At 44.2% G+C, this 26,192-nt stretch overlaps 1 protein-coding gene across 1 annotated transcript in view; it reads left to right on the top strand.

Annotated features, from left to right (window-relative positions):
• Nucleotides 1-789: 789 nt before the first annotated feature.
• The window catches only part of LOC126291972 (trypsin-3-like), an 80,984-nt gene continuing 55,581 nt past the window's right edge, over nt 790-26,192 (top strand). Inside the window, exon 1 of the mRNA XM_049985727.1 lies at nt 790-1,108. The gene's annotated coding sequence lies outside the window, so the exon portion shown is untranslated. The remainder of the gene's footprint in view (nt 1,109-26,192) is intronic.

Below are 26,192 nucleotides of genomic sequence, written 5' to 3' on the forward strand. Positions count from 1 at the left end.
TTTTATGGGGTTCAATGATACGCACTTTTTTTCACTTCAGCCGACTTCCTAATACACGAATGTTTTTGTAAATGTAATTATTTTTGCTTCAAAAGTAAATGTCTTGAAGATTCTTGCTTTTTGTAGCTGAGGTTTGGCAACAATTGGGAATTGGTTTCTCCTGCGTTGGGAAACAGTTTTATTGTTTTGACGATTTATTATAACATATGTATGGTTTTCCCTTAAGTGGCATGTGTGATGGCTTATTTGGTACGTTAAATAATGCAGGTATTACATTCCATATAGGTTTCCTGCATATTCACTGATTTGGCTGAAACTAGCGAACAAAACTGCTTTTATGAATAGATGTACGCCGTCTTTCTGTGAAGGTCGGGTTTTCTGGTGTTTAGTAGCAATACTTTGTTATTAAAGGAAAACGACGTTAATCAGTAAATGTCTGTACGTTAGAAGAGAATCGTAAATAAACTATCGCGTAGTGCTCCTTTTCGTATCTCCCAGGGTCCTTAGGAACTAAATAATCACAAATGTAGTTTAATTTTTAATTTTTGTCGATTTATATGCCACTACATGTATTTCCTATTGTAAAAAGTATGTTACAAATCAGTATAAACGGTGTCGCTTGCTGGTCGCTTGGGACGCTGCTGTCGCTACGGGTAACAAAAGCATGACGGAGTGTCGTGGCTGGTATGTTAGGCTTTGAAGTCAGATGATTCGAGTTTCAAACTTTGTTTCCCCATTCGATTTCTATCAAATTGTCGTTTTCGAGTTCGATGTCAAGAAACAAACGACAGTGGAGTAAACACATGGGTGTGGAACATGCATTTTTTTATTTGTTTTTGTTTTAAAATTTTGAACAATTCTTAGTAAAACTTTGTGTCCCTAAGCTTCATATCGAATGAGTATTTCGGGCATTCTGATTGAAGTACTCGCTCACTAAAATTAGTACGAAGGAACTTCGGCGGAAGTTGAAAATCCCCGTGGCACATATCCTTCTGTTTTGTGGTGAAATAAGTCGTGAACTGGACGGGAAATAGACTGATGTATCGTTTTATCATGCCTGCGTCGTCAAGAAACTTCTGTGGAGAAAGGGTGTTGCCGTTAATTTGAGGTTTGTACGGATGCCGTAGCTTTGGTGCTGTGCATGTATTCCAGTTTGCGATGCAAACTGTCGGTTGTAGCCACTGGTACAATCAATATGGAGACTGTGACGTCATTTATTTATCACAATCTACGTATGTGGAACATATCGAGTTGATGTAGCCATAGAGGTAAACATTTCAAGGTAATTTCAAGCTCGGTACTGGTAAGTGTAACATTCGACTACCAAACTGTATGTCCATTGCACCCAGTTTTCTGATTATTTCCTTTCAAATTGATCATGTATTTACACTGGGCTTCTGAGATAGGTATCTTTTGGAGGGGTTCTTCGAATATACTGCGATTCCTTCTTGGATGTTACATCTCAGTTATGTAGCTTAAATTGGTAATTTGTATAACTGCACATCGTTTATATTGTACCTACGAAAATGTTGCAGATTCAGAGGTTGTGTTTATGTTGGAACGTGATAACACAGTTCCAATCGTTCTCAAAGCACGTTATTTGTTTTGGTGGTAGCGCCCTATGTAGGCCTATTGAATTCTCAACTTGATGTTGGCGCAAGAGAAATTGTCGGTATTCCGGGATGTGGCAGCAATAATCAGTCTGAGAAAAAAAAAGTCAAGTACTCTTGGGCTCTAAAACGCATACCTTAAGACCTATGAGCATTTGTTCAATAGAAGAGATGTGTTTGACAGTAGTGAAAATAAACAAGAGCTCAGAGCTCTTAGGCTGACTTTAGCGTTTTATTTTTCGGAATACGCTGCGATTTTCGAATTGGTGGTTAGGATGGGATTTACGAGAACAGTTTACAAGTATTTGGAAGATACGTTACATAATGTCGTACAGATTTTTATTTCATTATGGCGCTCTGTATCTTAAGATACATTTGCAAGAGCCAAAAAAATTGCATGTTGCTGGACACTTTTTCCCTGCGTTTGGTCCATACTACCAGCTCTCAAAATATAAAAAGGAAAAAGCCTGCAGTAGAATAGATTGTTTCGTAGTATCGAAGACGAAGAAGAAGTGCTCATAGCTCTGAATGAATGCATATATTGTAGAGGTCTGTTTACTAGACGTCTGTTTCTAATGATGGTTCCTGTTTTATCCCTGAATATTGAGCATTCGTCCTGGGACAGTCCGTATAGACACGTAAAAGTTGAAATGCACCCACTGTTTAGAATATTAACTTTCAGAATATGTATGCCGTGTTCATTCTCGTAGGCCCCTGTGAATCGCAATTACTGTATTGTAAAGTCATATGAGTGAGCAGAATTAGTTGGATTTGACAAGTGTGTATGGCTATATGTAGTCGAGAGCTAAACTTTAGTAGTTGTCCCGACGGACGGAAAATTGGCAACGTTAACTGGAAACTGTTGTAGCACTTCTAGCGGATTATGTAGGTATTTAGTCAAGTTGACCTCTGCGCTGCGCCTTTGTCTCACTGCTAGCTGATATTCGAAAGCGAACGCCGACGGAACACAAAATTAATGCTTGTTTTGTTCCGATTTTAATTTCTTTTTTCTGCTTGACCCTTATCAGAAACAGTTAAATGTTTTAGCTTACTGTAATTGCTGTTTTTCCGCCCTTACAAAGATACTATGTTTATTGCGGAATCTTCATCTTCGATTGGTACATTCGATCACAAATTAAATTGCTGTGAATGAGACGAATGGCAATAACGTTTTCAATAATTCTTGTCCCACACACTTGACTTTTCCTTCGGAATGTATCCAGATTTTCGAAGTGATAGTTAGGATGAGCCCAGAGATCACAGTGTGGATTGAAGAATGATTTTTACAATCATCATTGTCCCTCACTTAAGCGTTTCATTTTTCGGAATACGCTGCGATTTTCGAATTGGTTGTTAGGATGAGACTTATGAGAACAGTTTACAAATACTTGAAAGATCCGTTATATGATGTTGTACAGATTTTTGTTTCATTATGCCGCTGTGTATCATTTACAAAGGCTAAAAAAATTGCATGTTGCTGATGATATCTATCTGAAATTTCAACCCCTTCTTCTAAAAATCCTTTTATTGTTGAAAAGCATTCATACTTACTAAAGCACATACAAATTGTATTAAGTTCAATCCTTTTCTTTAATCAAGAATTTTTTCGTGAGTATCTTGTTTGTCTCAATGGGTAAATTAATTGGTCTTTGTCAAAATGTCGCTTAAATAACCAATGTGGAACAGCTGATTTCTATAAAATAATCCACATTTCAATCCGCAACTGAAAAGAAAGCACGCACCTTGTCTCACAGCTACAAGACATGGGTTAGTATCATTCCTCAAGATAACCACCTTACTACAGTATGTACCGTGGCTCTAATTAAAATACATCTACGCAAGGATCCAGTGTGGGCTGTAATTTCGTATGGCAGTGAAACTTGGCAGATATGCTAATCTGTTGAAGTAGCTATCAGGTGCAAATCTGACGCTGTATAGCATCTCGTCGATATCTCCAGTGCTCATATTGAACAAATTGTAAAAGTGGCAGTTAATAATAAAATCTACATTATGACTTTCTCAGTTGTTGAACCTTTTCTAGCCACATCCTGTTCATAATCCATTACATATGCAAACATTTCTATAGGCCTACTTTCTTGCATTCAGAGCGCCAGGTTTGTATATGGTGGTCAAAATTGGAACAATTTTCCCAGTATAAATCGGTTCTGCATTAGAATCTCTACCAAGTTTCGTTGTCATATGATAATTACATTCTATGCGGGACCTCTGTGAATAGCTGCACATTATTTGCAACCGCACAGTGAAACAAGACACTTCAAGTTTCCTCGTGTAAACAATTATTACGTGGCTGAAATTTTATGATGTTGATTCTGATGACATTTTGAAGAACACTGTTAGAAGGGGAAGACATACGAATGATGCAGTGAGTACTAGCACCGTTTATGATGAGCTGTACAGCCGCATCACTTATGTATAGAAACATATAAATGCAGCTGTTCCATGGTATTTTATTCTTTTTAAGAAAGGAATTTAGAAGGTCAAGTATTTCAATTCCACGAGTATTTGTTGGTAGAGATTTCCATAAAAGAAGAGCCTCCAGTATTTGTGCATCTTAATAATTATTATCATTAATATTATGAGTTCAGATACATCGTTTGATCGTTAATTTGTAATGAAAATTAGGATTATTTGAGGTGAAAAGTAAGACCTTTCTATATATTGGCTGCTAAATATATGGTGTCCGTAGTTACCTTGTCAATCGAAAGATTACCCGCTGTGTAGCATTCATTTGTTTCGTAGCAAGTTTGGCTGGGTGAGGCGCGCGAGTTTGAAGTTTATTTGGCGTCTGTGGTGTTTGGTTTGTGTGTATGTGTGCGTGCGTGTGTGTGTGTGTGTGTGTGTTCACGACTGGGGCAGAAAGAAAGAGGGAGAGAGAATGGGAAGGAGAGAGAGGGAAGGAGAAAGAATATTTTTTTCGCATGATTAGTATTCTGTGGGTGTTATTTGTATACTTCTTCTATTGTGGTGAAGAAGGTTTTATTGCACAGTCATATGTATTCATTGAGTACTTTCTTTCCTTGAGCTATTGATATTTGGATGTTATAGTCTTCTTCTATGGTTAATTTTTGGTATAAGCTGCTACTAGTTTTAAAGATGTGTAAGCCAGTATCAATGTTTGTTGGGTGGTGATTGTGTGCTATCAGGTGGTCTGCAAATGTTGAGTGTGAGCTATTGCTTTTCAGTGCTCTGAGGTGTTCTGTATACTTGGTTCCGAAATTACTGCATGTTTGGCCCACATATAGAGATTGACAGCAGTTGCAAGTAAGTTGGTATATACTGGGCTGGCTGTATTTGTCAGTGTTGGTGGTATTTCTTCCAAGTCTGCTTTGTATTGTGTTGTTATTTCTGTATGCTATGTTGAAACGTTGTTTCTTTAGTATATTACCCATCCTGTGTGTGACTTTGTTGTTGTAGGTCATTGTGTGCCATTTGTTGCTTACTGTCTGCTGATTTGTTGTGTGTTGTGTTTCTTTGTATGTGTGTTTTTGCTTTATTTTGTCTACTCTCTCTGCATCGTATCGATCTTTCTGTGCAATTTGTTTTATTGTGTTCAGTTCTTGTGTGTAATCATGTTTGTTCAGGGGTATTTTGTTCTGTCTATGTAGTAGATATCTTAAGCTGGCTTCTTTGTGAGTTATGGGGTGATTGGATTGGTTATGAATAATAGTGCTGATAATTGTGGGTTCTCTGTAAATTGTGAGTTAATGTTTTTTGTTTCTCTTGTGTATGGTGAGGTCTAAGAAATTAAGTTTTTCATCTGTTTATGTTCCAATGGTGAACTGTATTTGTGGGTGGATGGAGATTATTGTCATGAATTCTTTTATGCGAGGCTGTGGTTCATCTATTAAGCAAATTATGTCACCTACATATCTGGACCAACATATTATTTCGTACTTTTTTGGTATTACTATTTTGTCAAAGATTGGTTTTTTTTATCTGATTGAGGAAAATGTCAGCTAGGAGGCCACTGATTGGGGATGCCATGGACAGTCCATCTTGTTGAGGGTATACAGTTAGAATTCTTTGAGTGTTGAACTGACATCCTATGTCTTTGTAAATAAGAGCCAAGTCTCCCTCTGGACACACTATAGAAATTTCTTGCAATGCTTGCCAGAATAGCACAGGATGCATTGTTCCTATCGATCCTAACAGGACATGCGAGATGCATCTAGCCGCTCAAGTCTTTACCACGGCTGACGCATAGCTTTCAGAGTTGCAGGTCCAGCAGAGGCGTAATTGCGCAGCGAGAGATGTCTGGATTGCAGCTAACCCTCACAGGTGCAACCAAAAGGCAGTCAGTGTTATACTGACGCCATATGTCTATCTAAATAAGAGCCAAGTCTACCTATCGGAAATTGTAAAGTGTTGCAGAAATAGTTAATGGTCGCTTTTGGTGTTGTTGTGGGAGCTTTCGTCTTGTCGCAGTTTGTCTGCATGGAAATTCTCACCCTACCACGACCTGTTTACGAAAATAGCTCAGAATAAACCAAATGTATTCTTCCTGATGGTCATAATGAGGCATCCCGTGCTATCCTTCATGGAAATCGTGACGTCCTGTTCTCAAAATATATCTCAGAAACGGTTAACATTATCACCGCTAAAAACCTTCATCATATATGTGCTGCTTGGGAAAACAACGTTAATCATAAAAGGATTCTTATTGTTTGGAAAAGGACAACTTTCTAAGCACAGGCTGGAAAAACAGAACAATTACGCAAACAGAAGTCGAAGCACAGTCCTGCAGAAGAGAAAAATGCTGGAATTTTCGGTGTCCTATAGCTGCTGGAGATGTCCCAATGCGACAGTGGCGGATGAGGGCCAACATCCTGCTGTAGATACCCTGCCCCCATCTTGCTAGAACCAGTCCATAGAGGCTCCTATATCCCAACAAAAAGGGATGTCTTGTGAATGACTGGAGCATTCTGATTGGCCCTTACTGAATTTACCCACTTACCTAATAACATCAAAAGTCTGACAGATAGCCATATAGCACTTAAAAGGAAATTAAAAGAATTTGTTAATGGCAACTCCTTCTACGCATTAGATGAATTTTTGGATATAGTAAGCGGGTAATTTCCCTAACACTCACAAAAAAGAAGAAATTAAAAATATTAAGTGTCATGTGATATTTTGTATAATGTAATGTAGGTTCGAATCCTGCCTCGGGCAAGGATGTGTGCGATGCCCTTGGGTTAGTTAGGCTTAAGTAGTTCTAAGTTCTAGGGGACTTATGGCCTCAGAAGTTAAGTCCCACAGTGCTCAGAGCCATTTTGAACGGAAGACACTTCCTCAATTACACTGCTCAGCCACTGAAGACAGACGCTTGAATATTTCAGCGTGAAACCGAACCCTAACCTGGCTATATATCAGCACATATTGTATCGATGTAGTAAACACGCAATTCGTAACCTGCGCCATACAAAATCATCACTTATACATCCTGCATATAGCTAGCGGCCGCCAGACACTCGTACATATATCGCGAAGACTGTTGTACAAAGGCTGGCTTGGTTCCCCTCGGCACAAAGGCGTTACTGTTTCTGGCCCCTACCTGCTTGCTTTCTACACCTATCTCCAGACTCTGGGGTTAAAAGAGCATATGTATTTTTACATGGTGTGCTAGAATATCATACCATTTTCGCTATACTTCTCGATGTCAAACACTTAGCAGTATCGCTTGCACACTATAATTCCGAAGATATAGGCTGGAAATTATTTGTCTAGAAACCCGAAACTTTAGCGAGGTGGAGCATGCTCTAAACCACCGAGTAACTAGAAACTTATCTCCTCTGCAAAGATCTTGAAATGAAAAATCGAAAAAAAGTGGAGGAAACCGATATTTCCACTCGCAAATACCGACGTCGGTGATATAGCAGATTCCAAATCATCCATAAAATTTATAAAGTCAACTAAGATGTTCCTCATGTCTAGAGAACCAGCAAACGTGTCTTCCACCCGTTTTTCATCTGCTAGATACAAACACCACAATCGATGTTCTCTCAACCAAATAAAGGAAGGGAATGTGCAGAAGCCGTCGACTGGACAGAGGGATAGAGAAACAATTAAAATCGCTCAAAAGAGGAAAGGCCGCTGGACCTGATGGGATACCAGTTCGATTTTACACAGAGTACGCGAATGAACAAAGTAAGAGCATATGGACTATCAGACCAATTGTGTGATTGGATTGAAGAGTTCCTAGATAACAGAACGCAGCATGTCATTCTCAATGAAGTCTTCCGAAGTAAGAGTGATTTCAGGTGTGCCGCAGGGGAGTGTCATAGGACCGTTGCTATTCACAATATACATTAATGACCTGGTGGATGACATCGGAAGTTCACTGAGGCTTTTTGCGGATGATGTGTGGTGTATCGAGAGGTTGTAACAATGGAAAATTGTACTGAAATGCAGGAGGATCTGCAGCGAATTGACGCATGGTGCAGGGAATAACAATTGAATCTCAATGTAGACAAGTGTAATGTGCTGCGAATACATAGAAAGATAGGTCCCTTATCATTTACCTACAAAATAGCAGGTCAGCAACTGGAAGCAGTTAATTCCATAAATTATCTGGGAGTATGCATTAGGAGTGATTTAAAATGGAATGATCATATAAAGTTGATCGTCGGTAAAGCAGATGCCAGACTGAGATTCATTGGAAGATTCCTAAGGAAATGCAATCCGAATACAAAGGAAGTAGGTTACAGTACGCTTGTTCGCCCACTGCCTGAATACTGCTCAGCAGTGTGGGATCCGTACCAGATAGGGTTGATAGAAGAGATAGAGAAGATCCAACGGAGAGCAGCGCACTTCGTTACAGGATCATTTAGTAATCGCGAAAGCGTTACGGAGATGACAGATAAACTCCAGTGGAAGACTCTGCAGGAGAGACGCTCAGTAGCTCGGTACGGGCTTTTGTTAAAGTTTCGAGAACATACCGTCACCGAAGAGTGAAGCAGTATATTGCTCCCTCCTACGTACATCTCGCGAAGAGACCATGAGGATAAAATCAGAGAGATTAGAGCCTACACAGAGGCATACCAACAATCCTTTTTTCCACGAACAATACGAGACTGGAATATAAGGGAGAACCGATAGAGGTCCACAAGGTAATCTCCACCACACACCGTCAGGTGGCTTGCGGAGTATGGATGTAGATTTAGATGTAGATGTAGATGGACAATTTACATGGGTGGGAAGAATGGTCCACAGCAAACACATGTCCATATTGAACTTCTCAAATTTTCACAGAGAACACATGCAATCATGAAGGCTATCCAACACATACTGTGTATTAGTTCGCTATTCAGTCGTCTAGAAGGCGACATGGTTAGGTCAGCTACATACATTTACCCGAACTGGTCTTCCATTAGAAAGGCAGGAATGATTCACGTTTCCCACTAACGACAGGAGCCTTTCTAATGGAAGACCAGTTGGGGTAAAGGTATGTAGCTGACCTAACCATGTCGCCACGCGTCATGCACCACTAGCCAGAATCATCCTAGGAAACCAGCTACATATATATTTGATCACTCTACTTACAGTTAAATATTATGATCGCGGTCTCTTATATAACATATCGCAATGAGCGAAGTATCAGAAATACCTCTTGCTGGCGTTAGTACCTCTGGAAATAAAGATATCTATACCATGCTTATGAAATGTCATATATTTCCGAGTAAAAAAATTTTTCATTCCCTTTGCTATCGCTGTATTCCATGTCATATCCATAACTTCCTTACGATTTCATCAGTAATTCATTGCTGGCGATACGAAACAATTCGGTGTTATTCTGAGCTATTTTCGTAAACAGGTCCTGGTAGGGCAAAAATTTCCACGCAGATAAGCTGAGACATCACAAAAGCTTCTACAACAGCAGCAAAAGCGACCGTCAACTATTTCTGCATAACTTTACGATTTCGGAGAGGTAGACTTGGCTGTTATTTACATAGACATGTGACGTCAGTATAATACTGACAGCCTTTTAGCTGCACCTGCGAGGGCGAGTCGCTATCCAGACATCTCTCGCTTGGCAATTAGGCCTCTGCTGGACCTGCAACTCTGAAAGCTATGCGTCAGCCGTGGTAAAGACTTGAGCGGCTAGATGCATCTCGCATGTCCTGTTAGGATTGCTAGGAACAATGCATCCTGTGCTATTCTGGCAAGCATTGCAAAAGATTTCTATAGTGTGTCCAGAAGGAGCCTTGGCTCTTATTTACATAGACATGGTATGTCAGTACAACACTCGAAGAATTCTAACTGTATACCCCAAAATAGAGCTTCTCTGATGGTGGCTCGTGTCTGACTGTCCCTGCAAACCATGTGTGCGGAGTCGTCGGCGTCGGGTGTCTGGTAATGGTATGTGTTTTTCTACTAGCGATCTGTTGTTTAAACTACATTCCATCGATTTCCCCCACCAGTGCTGTGAAATAAAAAAAACCTACCCCACACATGTGAAGGATATCGATTTAATTATTTGCATAATTTTTTTATATCAAGATGGTGTTAGTGGCACAATAGTTAAGGGAAGGGGGTGGGTGGTTGGGTAACATGGAGCAGAACAGCAGGTTAAGTGCAGAACACTAAGAATTTTTACTTGGGTTGAACGTTTGTGCACTGCATTATTTCGACAGTTTGTAGTTAGTGAGAGTGTCCACTGAGCGTTTTACATGCATTATTTCGGTGATCTTCGAGCAGTTAGCAGGTCTTTAGGCAGTGCAATGCATATTTCGAAAGTTTACAACCAGTGAGCGTGTGTGCACAGCATTTTACAAGCATTATTTTGACTGATACTTCCTGGCAGATTAAAACTGTGCGCCCGACCGAGACTCGAACTCGGGACCTTTGCCATTGGGGGGTAGTGCTCTACCAACTGACCTACCGAAGCACGACTCACGCCCGGTACTCACAGCTTTACTTCTGCCAGTACCTCGTCTCCTACCATCCAAACTTTACAGAAGTTCTCCTGAAAGAAGTGCTAGTTCAGGAGCGCTAGTTCTGCAAGGCTCGCAGGAGAGCTTCTGTAAAGTTTGGAAGGTAGGAGACGAGGTACTGGCAGAAGTAAAGCTGTGAGTACCAGCCGTGAGTCGTGCTTCGGTAGCTTAGTTGGTAGAGCACTTGCCCGCGAAAAGCAAAGGTCCCGAGTTCGAGTCTCGGTCGGGCGCACAGTTTTAATCTGCCAGGATGTTTCATATCAGCGCACACTCCGCTGCAGAGTGAAAATCTCATTCTGGATTATTTCGACTACTTATAGTTTTTTTCATGTCTGTACATCAGTGTACTGCATTATTTCGGCGATTTACGAGTATTTTGCAGGTCTGTAGGCTATGTAGTGTGACCCCAAGCACATTTGAGCGAGTGTTTTGTATCAGTGTAATACACTCCTGGAAATTGAAATAAGAACACTGTGAATTCATTGTCCCAGGAAGGGGAAACTTTATTGACACATTCCTGGGGTCAGATACATCACATGATCACACTGACAGAACCACAGGCACATAGACACAGGCTACAGAGCATGCACAATGTCGGCACTAGTACAGTGTATATCCACCTTTCGCAGCAATGCAGGCTGCTATTCTCCCAGGGAGACGATCGTAGAGATGCTGGATGTAGTCCTGTGGAACGGCTTGCCATGCCATTTCCGCCTGGCGCCTCAGTTGGACCAGCGTTCGTGCCGGACGTGCAGACCGCGTGAGACGACGCTTCATCCAGTCCCAAACATGCTCAATGGGGGACAGATCTGGAGGTCTTGCTGGCCAGGGTAGTTGACTTACACCTTCTAGAGCACGTTGGGTGGCACGGGATACATGCGGATGTGCATTGTCCTGTTGGAACAGCAAGTTCCCTTGCCGGTCTAGGAATGGTAGAACGATGGGTTCGATGACGGTTTGGATGTAACGTCCACTATTCAGTGTCCCCTTAACGATCACCAGAGGTGTACGACCAGTGTAGGAGCTCGCTCCCCACACCATGATGCCGGGTGTTGGCCCTGTGTGCCTCGGTCGTATGCAGTCCTGATTGTGGCACTCACCTGCACGGCGCCAAACACGCATACGACTATCATTGGCACCAAGGCAGAAGCGACTCTCATCGCTGAAGACGACACGTCTCCATTCGTCCCTCCATTCACGCCTGTCGCGACACCACTGGAGGCGGGCACGATGTTGGGGCGTGAGCGGAAGATGGCCTAACGGTGTGCGGGACCGTAGCCCAGCTTCATGGAGACGGTTGCGAATGGTCCTCGCCGATACCCCAGGAGCAACAGTGTCCCTAATTTGCTGGGAAGTGGCGGTGCGGTCCCCTACGGGACTGCGTAGGATCCTACGGTCTTGGAGTGCATCTGTGCGTCGCTGAGGTCCGGTCCCAGGTCTACAGGCACGTGCACCTTCCGCCGACCACTGGCGACAACATCGATGTACTGTGGAGACCTCACGCCCCACGTGTTGAGCAATTCGGCGGTACGTCCACCCAGCCTCCCGCATGCCCACTATACGCCCTCGCTCAAAGTCCGTCAACTGCACATACGGTTCACGTCCACGCTGTCGCGGCATGCTACCAGTGTTAAAGACTGCGATGGAGCTCCGTATGCCACGGCAAACTGGCTAACGCTGACGGCGGCGGTGCACAAATGCTGCGCAGCTAGCGCCATTCGACGGCCAACACCGCGGTTCCTGGTGTGTTCGCTGTGCCGTGCGTGTGATCATTGCTTGTACAGCCCTCTCGCAGTGTCCGGAGCAAGTATGGTGGGTCTGACACACCTGTGTCAATGTGTTCTTTTTTCCATTTCCAGGAGTGTAGATGAACTACGCGAAATCCCTGCCTAAATAAACTGTTACAAACTAAATAAAGTACACTCCTTCCTCTCTCCAGCAGCTGGACACAGACTGAGTCCTATTCCCGCCATTCTTCCCCAGACCGCCATGGGATGACAGTGCCCTTTGGTGGCAGTACTGTGTACTAGGTCAATTGGACTCTGGACCTCACGGTGGACACACTGGGTGGAGCTACACCCTATGACAACTCAAATTGTTTAAATAAAGACTGCCTGCAAAGTAAAGACTTACATCCATCCTATCCAGCAGTCCAGCACAGGCTGACTCCTTTTCCCACCAATTCCAAGGAAGAGGAGGCGTTCGAATGACTTAGGTTAGTGGAGGTAGCTCACATGACCTATTTTTCCGCCATTTTCTTAGGTTAGTGGAGGTAGTCCTTGTGACCTTTTTCCTGCTGCAATTTGAACTAGCCAGTTAATTTAGTGTAGGTAGCCGAACTGACCTGTTTTCCTGCCAGAATCTGAACTCACCACCATGACGTCATTAGGAATTTGCCACTTCCGTCGCCGCCATCTTGGATACACTATCTTCATTCTTCCAACTAAATATACTGTATGTGTAGCACAGCCCTACAAAATATGCCTCTAGAGAGGCTAGCAGTCTCTACAACAACCCCAGTGAGAAGTATGTTGGCTGCCAGACAGCCCACATCTCCGTCTCTGATACGTAGGATGTAGTTTGGAAGACTGCCCTCCCCCTCTCAGTCCCCCACACTAAACCACCAATGGCTGGGAATGTTATGAAGTAATTCTCCCCTGTCTGGTGGCTCGCATAAAAGGCAGTGCATATGTATCTGTTCTGGCGGATGGATCTCCCACCCCAAGGCGTCAGTGTAAATATCAAAGACTGCTAAGAATACACATGTATATTATGATGAACTCGCCCCACGATTCGCTAGATAATGCATGATGAATGAGCCAAATAACATGCTAGTAGGGTATAGAACTTCTCAAGCGGTTGTAGAACTTCTCAAGGGGCTGTGGCCATCACTGAATCCATGACAGAGTATGAGGCAGCTCCACATCTTAGCCCACCATTAAGACAGACCATTTTCCTAGGCATGGTATAGAAAATTGCGCCATGTATGCGTAATCATCTCCAATCTGTTAGCTGCCAATAGTCCCCTCACCTGCACACTTTTTCTGTGACCCAATCAGAAACAAGGTCCCCTCCTCTCCAACCATCATGCTTTATGAAACTAGTGTGGACGACCCCATATTAATCCAGACAGCACTCCCAGGCGGAATGAAGACACATAATTATAATTATAAAATCTAAAGAAAGAAGCCCTGTGATATTAGACTATTAAGTTGTGTCCATGGTATAAGATTCATAAATAGCATCCTGCAAAACCTAGGTCCATCAGGACTCACAGACGGAATAAAAAGACATGTATCTCATGGAATATTAATGTGCGACGTCGTCATAAGACTCGTAAACAGGTGTGTAAATAGTCCAAAGTACGAGTATATACACTACTGGCCATTAAAATAGCTACACCAAGAAGAAATGCAGATGATAAACGGGTATTCATTGGACAAATATATTATACTAGAACTGACATGTCATTACATTTTCACGCAGTTTGGGTGCATAGATCCTGAGAGATCAGTACCCAGAACAACCACCTCTGGCCGTAATAACGGCCTTGATACGCCTGGGCATTGAGTCAAACAGAGCTTGGACGGCGTATGCAGGTACTGCCCATGCAGCTTCAACACGATACCACAGTTCATCAAGAGTAGTGACTGACGTATTGTGACGAGCCAGTTGCTCGGCCACCATTGACCAGAAGTTTTCAATTAGTGAGTGGTCTGGAGAATGTGCTGGCCAGGGCAGCAGTCGAACATTTTCTGTATCCAGAAGGACCCGTACAGGACCTGCAACATGTGGTCGTGCATTATCCTGCTGAAATGTAGGGTTTTGCAGGCATCGAACGATGGGTAGAGCCACGGGTCGTAAGACATCTGAAATGTAACGTCCACTGTTCAAAGTGCGGTCAATGCGAACAAGAGGTGACCGAGACGTGTAACCAATGGCACCCCATACCATCACACCGGGTGATACGCCAGTATGGCGATGACGAATACACGCTTCAAATGTGCGTTCACCGCGATGTCGCCAAACACGGATGCGACCATCATGATGCCGTAAACAGAAACTGGATTCATCCGAAAAAATTAGGTTTTGCTATTCGTTCACCCAGGTCCGTCGTTGAGTACTCCATCGCAGGCGCTCCTGTCTGTGATGCCTGTCATCTCGACTGCTAGTGATATAAGCCGTTGGGATTCAGAACGGCGTTCCGTATATCCCCCCCCCCCCCTGAACCCATCGACTCCATATTCTGCTGACAGTCATTGGATCTCGACCAACGCGAGCGGCAATGTCGCGATACGATAAACCACAATCGCGATAGGCTACAATCCGACCTTTATCAAAGTCGGGAACGTGATGGTACGCATTTCTCCTCCTTATACGAGGCATCACAACAACGTTTCACCAGGCAACTCCGGTCAACTGCTGTTTGTGTATGAGAAATCGGTTGGAAACTTTCCTGATGTCAGGACGTTGTAGGTGTCGCCGCCGGCGCCAGCCGTGTGTGAATGCTCTGAAAAGCTGATCATTTGCATATCACAGCATCTTCTTCCTATCGGTTAAATTTCGCGTCTGTAGCACGTCATCTTCGTGGTGTAGCAATTTTAATGGCCAGTAGTGTATGTCCTCTCTATACACGAGCGAGATTGAGCAATGCCCACACGGCACTAAAAACAATCTCTCTATCTGCAAAGTCGCGATACCTACCTCGCTATACGACGATAACAGTGCGAACAGCAAGCACGGGAAAAACGGTGTACGCAAATCGATCAAGTGGGAAATCGCCGTAGCTGCGTAGTCTGTGCGTATCATTTGATGGTGCACCAACTCTCCAAAGACTCAGTTACAATTAAGCTACCATCATCACATTGACAACAATACAACAACAATGACTGCTGGAAAAACAGGCTGCACGTACTTGATAACAGTATAGTCAGCGCCATATTTTTGTCTTACATGTGATCCACTCCTCCCAATGAACCGAAGAAGATCATTCGCCTTCCCTGTCATTGTTCTCACATGGTCACTTCATATCGTACCGCTTTGCAGCTTTACGCCCGGATATTTAAACAACTTGACTCTCTCAAGCAGGACGCTAGTAATATTGTACCCAAACATTACAGGTTTGTTCTTCCTACTCATCCGCATTAATTTACATTTTTCCACGTTTAGTGCTAGCTGCCATTCATCACACCAACTGAAAATTTTGTGTAAGTCGTCTTATATCTTACTACGGTCAGCAAACTTCGACACCTTACCGTACACCACGGCATCATCAGCAACTGTAGATTGGTGCACAATCCGCCCGCCATATCATTTATGTATCGAGAACAAGAGGGTCCTATCACACTTCCCTGGGACTCCTGACGGTAGCCTTGTCTCCGATGAACATTCGCCGTTGAGGACAACGTACCATCCTCTATTATTTATATCTAAATATTACGAAATGAATGATAAGGGTCATTATATAATACCTCGACCTTCAGATCTAAAACTCTATTAAAGGCGAAAATTCCGAGACGACAAAAATTTGTGGTAAGTTCCTGTGGGACCAAACTGCTGAGGCCATCGATCCGTAAGCTTACACGCTACTTAATCTAACTTAAACTAACTTATACTAAGGACAACACACATACCCATAAATGAGGAAGGACTCCGACGGTGGGGGGGGGGGGGGGGGGGGGGGAGCGCAAACCGTGACAAGGCGCCTTAGATCACGCGGCTACCCCGCGCGGCTTCTATTATTTAAAAAGTCTTCTTGCTACTGTGAACTTATGCCATATGTTCGTACCTTCGTTAATAGCCTGCACTGGGGGTACCGTGTCAGATGCTTTCCGGAAATCAAGAAATATCGAATTTGCCTGTTGCCTTTCATCCATAGTCCAAAACTGGCGCTGAGGACTATGGGACTTAACTGCTGAGGTCATCAGTCCCCTAGAACTTAGAACTACTTAAACCTAACTAATCTAAGGACATCACACACATCCATGCCCGAGGCAGGATTCGAACCTGCGACCTTAGCGCTCGCGCGGCTCCAGACCGTAGCGCCTAGAACCGCTCGGAGACCACGGACGGTTCATCCATAGTTCGCAGTGTATTGAGTGAGAAAAGGGCAATCTGAGTTTCGAAAGAGTGATACCTTCTAAAACCATGCTGATTCGTGGACATAATCTTCTCAGTTTCAACATAGTTTATTGTATTCGAACTGAGAATATGTTCAAGGATTCTGTAGCGAACCGAAGTTAGGGATATTGATCTACAATTTTGCTGGTCTGTTCCTTTACCCTTCTTACTCGCTGGAGTCACCTGCGTCTTTTTCCAGTCTCTTTGGACTTCGTGGTGGGCGAGAGGTTCGCGATAAATGCAAGCTAGGTAAGGAGCCTGTGCCAATTTGGCAGCAAGATGATACGCCTCGTCCCTGGCCTAACTCAGTACACGAATGCTTAAAGGGCGTTATACCCGACCGGTAGACTGGCTCCAAGGAGCCGTATGACAGAGTTTGTTTCGCAAAGTCTCCACTCCACTACCACAGTATACCTTGCAATTTTTACCTCTGTGGTTCATAAAGAATGATGTGTATGTGCCTCCGCTACACACTCATCTATTCCATTTAAGAAACAGGATTGAAGCAGCTGTTACGACCCCAGACACAGCTTTGGAAACTCGTCCATCAACTCGATGTGCGCTGTGTGACCAATAGTGCTGACATTGAACACTTGTAAGGGAAAATGTTTCTAGTTCCTATTTCATTTGATGTATTTTTTATAATTGTAAGTTGAATTTAAGTTCTTGCTACCAAGCCTTAAAATAGGCTTATTCACTTTGAGACACCTGTTGGTGCTGCACAAAAAGTTTATCCTGTACACGTCGTCTGTTAGGCCCATTGAGATTTGTGAGACACTCGTGGTGGCGGCTGCGCATTTATCCGATTACTGTCAGCACAATACCAGCGAAATAGAGCGTTGACAAATCTTAGCATAGGCTTTAGTTTCCTCAAACACCTTTAAGTTGGATCCTGATTTTTCTATCGATACTATAAAGCCCCCTGTCGTTTTGCATAACTTAATTCGTAACAGAGACGGCTATGAAACTTTTAGACATATTACCGATAGTTGGACATGATTAGATTAGATTAGATTAGATTAATACTTGTTCCATAGATCATGAATACGACACTTCGTAATGATGTGGAACGTGTCAGGTTAATAAAAGATGTCTGTACAAGAAATTACATTACACAAAATATTGCATAACACTAATGAATAAGGTGTTTTTTTTTTTTACTTAGTTTATATCTAAAAATTCAGCCAATGAGTAGAAGGAGTTGTCATCTAGAAATTCTTTTAATTTATTTTTAAATGTTAGTTGGCTATCTGTCAGGCTTTTGATGCTGTTTGGTAGGTGCCCAAAGACTTTTGTGGCAGCATAATTTACCCCTTTCTGTGCCAAAGTCAGATTTAACCCTGCATAGTGAAGATCATCCTTTCTCCTGGTGTTATAGGTATGCACACTGCTATTACTTTTGAATTGGGTTGGATTATTATCAACAAATTTCATAAGGGAATATATATACTGTGAGGTTACTGTGAGGATTCCTAGATCCTTAAATAGATGTCTGCAGGATGACCGTGGGTGGGCTCCAGCAATTATTCTGATTACACGTTTTTGTGCAATGAATACTTTTCTACTCAACGATGAATTACCCCAGAATATGATGCCATACGAAAGCAGTGAATGAAAGTAGGCATAGTAAGCTAATTTACTGAGATACTTATCACCAAAATTTGCAATAACCCTAATAGCATACGTAGCTGAACTCAGACGTTTCAGCAGACCATCAATGTGTTGCTTCCAGTTTAACCTCTCATCAATGGACACACCTAAAAATTTTGAAAATTCTACCTTAGCTACAGACTTCTGTTCAAATTCTATATTTATTACTGGAGTTGTGCCATTTACTGTACGGAACTGTATATACTGTGTTTTATCAAAATTTAAAGAGAGTCCGTTTGCTGAGAACCACTTAATAATTTTGTGAAAAACATCATTTACAATTACATCACTTAGTTCTTGGTTTTTTGATGTTATTACTATACTTGTATCATCAGCAAAAAGAACTAACTTTGCATCTTCATCAATGTGGAATGGTAAGTCATTAATGTATATCAAGAACAGTAAAGGACCTAAGACCGAACCCTGTGGGACCCCGTGCTTGATAGCACCCCAGTTTGAGGAATCAGCTGTTGTTTTAACATTACTCGAACCACTTATTTCAACTTTCTGCATTCTTCCAGTTAAGTATGAATTAAACCATTTGTACACTGCCCCACTCAAACCATAATGATTTAGCTTATCTAAAAGAATTCCATGATTTACACAATCAAAGGCCTTTGAGAGATCACAAAAAATACCAATGGGTGATGTCCGGTTATTCAGAGCATTTAATATTTGATCAGTGAAAGCATATATAGCATTTTCTGTTGAAAAGCCTTTCTGAAAACCAAACTGACATTTTGTTAGTACTTTATTTTTACAAATATGGGAGGCTACTCTTGAATACATTACTTTCTCAAAAATTTTTGATGGAGCTGTCAGAAGAGAGATTGGACGGTAGTTGTTGACATCCGACGTATCCCCCTTTTTATGCAATGGTTTTACAATGGCATATTTCAGTCTATCAGGGAAAACACCCTGCTCCAAAGAGCTATTACATACGTGGCTGAGAATCCTACTTATCTGTGGGGAACAAGCTTTAAGTACTTTGCTGGAAATGCCATCAATTCTGTAAGAGCTTTTACTTTTCAGTGAGTTTATTATTTTACTGATTTCAGAGGGAGAGGTTGGTGGAATTACAGTTGTTTCAAACTGCGCAGGTATGGCCTCTTCTATTAATAGCCTTGCCTCTTCTAGTGAAGATCTAGATCCTATTTTCTCCACAACATTTAAAAAATGATTATTCAAAATATTTTCAATTTCTGATTGTTTGTTAGTGCACTTGTCATTCAGTTTTATTGCACAAAAGTCTTCCTGTGCTCTTGGTTGCCCTGTTTCCCTTTCAATAATATTCCAAATTGCTTTAATTTTATTATCAGAGTTACTGATCTCAGACATGATACACATGCTTCTGGACTTTTTAATAACTTTTCTTAGTACCGCACAATAGTTTTTATAATATTGAACAATTTTGGGGTCAGTACTCCCTCTTGCTGTTAGATACAGTTCTCTTTTACGGTTGGCGAAATCACGGTGAACGCACATTGGAAGCGTGTATTCGTCACCGCCATACTGGCGTATCACCCGGCGTGATGGTATGGGGTGCCATTGGTTACATGTCTCGGTCACCTCTTGTTCGCATTGTTGCACTCTGAACAGTGGAGGTTACATTTCAGATGTGTTACGACCCGTGGCGCTACCCTTCATTCGATCCCTGCGAAACACTACATTTCAGTAGGATAATGCACGACTGCATGTTGCAGGTCCTGTACGGGCCTTTCTGGACACAGAAAAAGTTCGACTGCTGCCCTGGCCAGCACCTCAATGTCGGCTGAGGAACTGGCTCGTCACAATACACTAGTCACTACTCTTGATGAACTGTGGTATCGTGTTGAAGCTGCATGGGCAGCTGTACCTGTACACGCCATCCAAGCTCTGTTTGACGCAATGCCCAGGCGTATCAAGGCCGTTATTACGGCCAGACGTGGTTGTTCTGGGTACTGATTTCTCAGGATCTATGCACCCAAATTTCTTGAAAATGTAATCACATATCAGTTCTAGTATAATATACACTCCTGGAAATGGAAAAAAGAACACATTGACACCGGTGTGTCAGACCCACCATACTTGCTCCGGACACTGCGAGAGGGCTGTACAAGCAATGATCACACGCACGGCACAGCAGACACACCAGGAACCGCGGTGTTGGCCGTCGAATGGCGCTAGCTGCGCAGCATTTGTGCACCGCCGCCGTCAGTGTCAGCCAGTTTGCCGTGGCATACGGAGCTCCATCGCAGTCTTTAACACTGGTAGCATGCCGCGACAGCGTGGACGTGAACCGTATGTGCAGTTGACGGACTTTGAGCGAGGGCGTATAGTGGGCATACGAGAGGCCGGGTGGACGTACCGCCTAATTGCTCAACACGTGGGGCGTAATGTCTCCACAGTACATCGATGTTGTCGCCAGTGGTCAGCGGAAGGTGCACGTGCCCGTCGACCTGGGACCGGACCGCAGCGACGCACGGATGCACCCCAAGACCGTAGGATCCTACGCAGTGCCGTAGGGGACCGCACCGCCACTTCCCAGCAAATTAGGGACACTGTTGCTCCTGGGGTATCGGCGAGGACCATTCGCAACCGTCTCCATGAAGCTGGGCTACGGTCCCGCACACCGTTAGGCCGTCTTCCGCTCACGCCCCAACATCGTGCAGCCCGCCTCCAGTGGTGTCGCGACAGGCGTGAATGGAGGGACGAATGGAGACGTGTCGTCTTCAGCGATGAGAGTCGCTTCTGCCTTGGTGCCAATGATAGTCGTATGCGTGTTTGGCGCCGTGCAGGTGAGCGCCACAATCAGGACTGCATACGACAAAGGCACACAGGGCCAACACCCGGCATCATGGTGTGGGGAGCGATCTTCTACACTGGCCGTACACCTCTGGTGATCGTCGAGGGGACACTGAATAGTGCACGGTACATCCAAACCGTCATCGAACCCATCGTTCTACCATTCCTAGACCGGCAAGGGAACTTGCTGTTCCAACAGGACAATGCAAGTCCGCATGTATCCCGTGCCACCCAACGTGCTCTAGAAGGTGTAAGTCAACTACCCTGGCCAGCAAGATCTCCGGATCTGTCCCCCATTGAGCATGTTTGGGACTGGATGAAGCGTCGTCTCACGCAGTCTGCACGTCCAGCACGAACGCTGGTCCAACTGAGGCGCCAGGTGGAAATGGCATGGCAAGCCGTTCCACAGGACTACATCCAGCATCTCTACGATCGTCTCCATGGGAGAATAGCAGCCTGCATTGCTGCGAAAGGTGGATATACACTGTACTAGTGCCGACATTGTGCATGCTCTGTTGCCTGTGTCTATGTGCCTGTGGTTCTGTCAGTGTGATCATGTGATGTATCTGACCCCAGGAATGTGTCAATAAAGTTTCCCCTTCCTGGGACAATGAATTCACGGTGTTCTTATTTCAATTTCCAGGAGTGTATTTGTCCAATCAATACTCGTTTATCATCTGCATTTCTTCTTGGCGTAGCAGTTTAAATGGCCAGTAGTGTATTAACGATTCAGATATGACGGTATTATGTCACACAGAAGTTTCGCCCGACGAGAAAATAAGAGGAGTGTATCGTGTTCTTGGCGGGCAGCAATGCGACTGTGGGTAGTTGCGGCGGCAGCGGCGCTGCTGCTGGTGGCGGGGGCGGCAACTGCGGAGAGCGACCCCGCGTTGGTGGCGAGGGCGGTGGAGGCGCTTCGGGCCGTGCGGGGGCGGTGGAGGCGGCGCCGGGCGGCGGAGGCGGCGTGCCCGCGCCAGGAGCCCAAGCCTCGCGTCTTCTTCGGCACGCCCGCCAAGCTCAAGCAGTTCCCCAACGCGGCGCTGGCCGTGGTGCTGTTCAGAGCCTGCACCGCCACCATCGTGCACACCCGCTTCCTGCTGCTCAGCTCCTGGTGCACGGCCGGCCGCGTCCAGGATGGCAAGTCTCTCCACCGACCACTTTTCCATATCTGCCAGTAGTGATACACTGAAGAGGCAAAGAAACTGGCCTAATATCGTGTACTGCCGCCACGAACACGCAGAAATGCCGCAACACGACGTGGAATGGACTCGACTATTATCTGATGTAGTACTGGATGGAACTGAGGCCATGAATATTGCAGAACTGGCCATAAATCCGTAAGAGTAGGAGGAGGTGATTGTAAGGCATCCCAAGTGATCAATAATGGTCATGACTGGGGAGTCTGGTGGCCAGCGGAAGTGTTTATACTCTGTAGCAATTCTGGACGCATGGGCCTGCTGGAATTGCCCAAATCCGTCGGAATGCACAAAGGATATGAACGGACACAGGTGATCAGAGAGGATGCTAACGTAAGTGCCACCTACCAGAGTCATATGTAGACGTATCAGGGGTCCCATATCACTCCAACTGCACACTGCACACGCCCTACTCCAGCTTGAATAGTCCTCTGCTGACATGCTGGGCCCATGGATTCATGAAGTTGTCTCCAACCCCAAACACGTCCATCTGTCCACTACAATTTGAAACGAGACTCGTCCAACCAGGCAACATGTTTCCAGTCATCGACAGTCCAGTGTCAGTGTTGACAGGCCCAGGTGATGCGTAAAGCTCTTTGCATTGCAGTTACCATCTGGTACCGCGCGCCGCGGAATTTGAATCCCTGCCAGATGTCATGGACGTCGAAGACCGCTAGAGGTCTCTGCACCATCGCGCCGTAAGCTGTGGCGGCGCGCGCCTCCTGGCCTGATTTTAGTATGAGGGCGCCACAGTGGAACACGTGGTCCCAGCGGCCAATAGCGACGCCCCCGACAGAGTATTTAAGCGCCTGCCTCTCGCTCAGCCAGTCAGTCTGACCTTGCGTAGGTCTCTGGACACATTGCCTCGCCTTAGACAGCTTATTTACTTTCTTGTTCTGTGCACGAGTGGACGTGGTTGCTAGGTTTCTTGTGACTCCGTTGTTTCGATCTTGTTGTTGTTCATTCTGTCCTTCGTTGCACTTGTCTGTCCTCTCCCACTGTGTTGTTGTTCGTGGGCCGCTCCGCAGGTCCTGCCATGCTTTCCGTCATTTCAACCCCGCGACCGTTCCGGTAGCAGTTACAAAACACCAAGATACACGTGTGGACCTTTAGCTGCGAAAGCTCATATCAATTATGTTTCGATGAATGGTTCGCACGCCGATATTTGTTGATGGCCCAGCACTGAAATCTGCAGCAATTTGTAGAAGCCTTTGCACTTCTGTCATGTTGAACGATTTTCTTCAGTCGTCGTTGGTGCCGTGCTTGTATGGTCTTTTTCCAGCTGCAGTAATGTCGGAGATTCGATCTATTACCGAATTCCTGATATTTACGGTACACTCGGGAAGTAATCGTACGAGAAAATCGCCACTTCATCGCTACCTTGGAGATGCTGTGTCCCATAGCTCATGCGCCGACTATAACACCACGTTCAAACTCACTTAAATCTTGATAACCTGCCATTGTAGCAGCAGTAACCGATCTAACTACTGCGCCAGACATTTGTCTTTTACAGGTGTTGCTGACCGTAGATCCATATTTTGCCTGTTTAAATATCCATGCATTGGAATACACTTGCCTGTACCAGTTGCTTTGGCGCTTCAGTGTATTTTCTAATTGACCAACTGTTACACAGTAGCTGTACTGTGCCCGCCTGCCCTGTCTACGTGGTCTGTTCAAAAACTTCCGGAACTTTGTTCACAAAATTTTTCTGCGCTACCTTTAACTTATTGTGCATAGTCTACTTCGAATTACTCTCCTCCACAACTGACACACCACTCCCAACGCCATTCCCACTCCCAGAAGCAATCTCGTTATGCCTCTTGCTGGATCGCCCGAAGTGCCACTGCCACTTTTCTTTTATCTCGTCTGTTGTGACTGACATCTCGCAATTATTCACAAACACAACTTTTATTTATGTGAGTTTGCAAGGTTGATGACTGAACAGCAAAAGAAAGGTAACAATAACGATGACATTAAAAGTCTCCTAATTGAGGCAAACAAAAGTTCACTTCTAATTTTCCACAAAGGGTCGTGGTAACACACATACACACACACTAGTAAAAGTTCAATTCAGAGACGATGACATTATCTTCAGCGGTTGAAGTCCACGAGGTTGGTATCCGGAGTGAACTGAACTTCGGGGTTGGTTCTAGCCCCTAAATAGCTGTCTCTGGCTAATCAGAGTTTGACATAGCGATACTTCCTGGAGGTCATAGCACGAGCTCCCCCTGCAGGAAGTAGTGCTCGGAAAGTCTGTTTCCATTATCTTGTATGTAAATAGCCGGTGTTTACCATGGTGCTTTTGGTATGCCTTGGACATAGACAACCCAGTCCCCTAAGGTGTAATATGGGTTGCCGGCCCGCAGGGGATACCTAGGCTCTGGCATAACATCGTCTATTCTTGCAAATCATCGTCCTTTCAATGGAATTTTCAGCTTTGCAAATAAAAGAAGTCCGCAGGGGCTAGCTCTCGAGAGTACAGTGATTTCGTTTTTTGTGCAACAGGCAAGCACCAACAGGGACGAATGTGCGGGTGCTTTATCGTAATGCAAGAGCCCTGAATTGTCTCGCCGCATTTCAGACTGTTTCCTTCTCACATCTCCTCGCAGGCATCTCAACACGTCCCGATAGTACCATCGATTAACAGTTTGTCCCTGTGGCACGAATTCATGATGAACTAATCCCTTAGAGTCAGAGAAAACTATCAGCATGGCTTTGACATTTGACCTGACCTGACGAGCTTTTTTGTTGTTGGAGAATATTTCCCGACCTCTTGTGAAGATTGAATCTTTGTCTCAACATCACAACCGTAGACACACGTCTTCCCCCAGTTATGATTCTCTTAGGAAACATTCCGTTCTCATTAGTGCAATCCAAAAGCTCCTTACAGATTATGAGGCGATAGTCTTTCCGGTCCTGACTCATGAGCTGTGGGACGAACTTGGCGGCAACACGATGCATTCCAAGATGCTCTGACAGCATTTCATGACAGGAATCCAACTGAAATGTTGCACCCTTATGCAGTCTCCGGGCAGTCAGTCTTCGATTGGCACGCACAATTTTGTTGACATTCCTGACATGAGCATCGTCGGTAGACGTCGAAGGGCGGCCTAAACGAGGGCCACCTTTAACTTACGTACGATCATTTTTAAATCGAGTGAACCATTTTTAACACCGAGCACAGTTTAAGCCAGGGCCGGCCAAACGCTGCACAGTGTGCAGACGTGCGGAAGTGCTGCACATGTGCGCACGTTTGCGACAGCGACATCTGTTATTAGACATGTGTCCTAAATGAACGGCGGCCGCTCCACTTCCCTGTGTATGTGGTACAAGCAAGAGCGCAACATACCCAGTCTCGTTTACCCCTGGTAACCGTTACATTAACAGAGAAGTACTGAGAAATGGCAAGTACTGTGAAAAAGCAAAGGACGGGAGATCTATGTTCTCAGTCGTTTAAAAATGACTGGGAACTGCAATTCTTTTTTGTAGCCGTTGGTGAAAACTCACAGTGTTTGCTATGCCGCCGAATAATAGGCCGCCAGCGTAAGTTTTCAATTGAAAGACACTACAATACATATCACAAAGACGAGTGTAGTGTACTCAAAAGTGAAGAACGGCAAGCAAAATTAAATGTCCTTAAAAAAATGGATGAGACACATCAACTCGATTATCATTTCTGATGACCAGTGATAAACGTGTTTGGATTTATTCCTTTCCTAATTAAAAATTATTGTTTACTAACTGTGTATTAGTGCCTCATTCTGCTCCATGTTACATTATTATCAGGAAAGCTGGTCATTAAACCGATTGTCCCAATGTATACTTACATTTACTGTTTTTTTTATGTGCGAAGGGCTACACTCAGCTGAAGTCGATAAAAC

This window comes from Schistocerca gregaria, chromosome 9, assembly GCF_023897955.1.
Source record: "Schistocerca gregaria isolate iqSchGreg1 chromosome 9, iqSchGreg1.2, whole genome shotgun sequence".
NCBI classification, from domain to species: domain Eukaryota; kingdom Metazoa; phylum Arthropoda; class Insecta; order Orthoptera; family Acrididae; genus Schistocerca; species Schistocerca gregaria.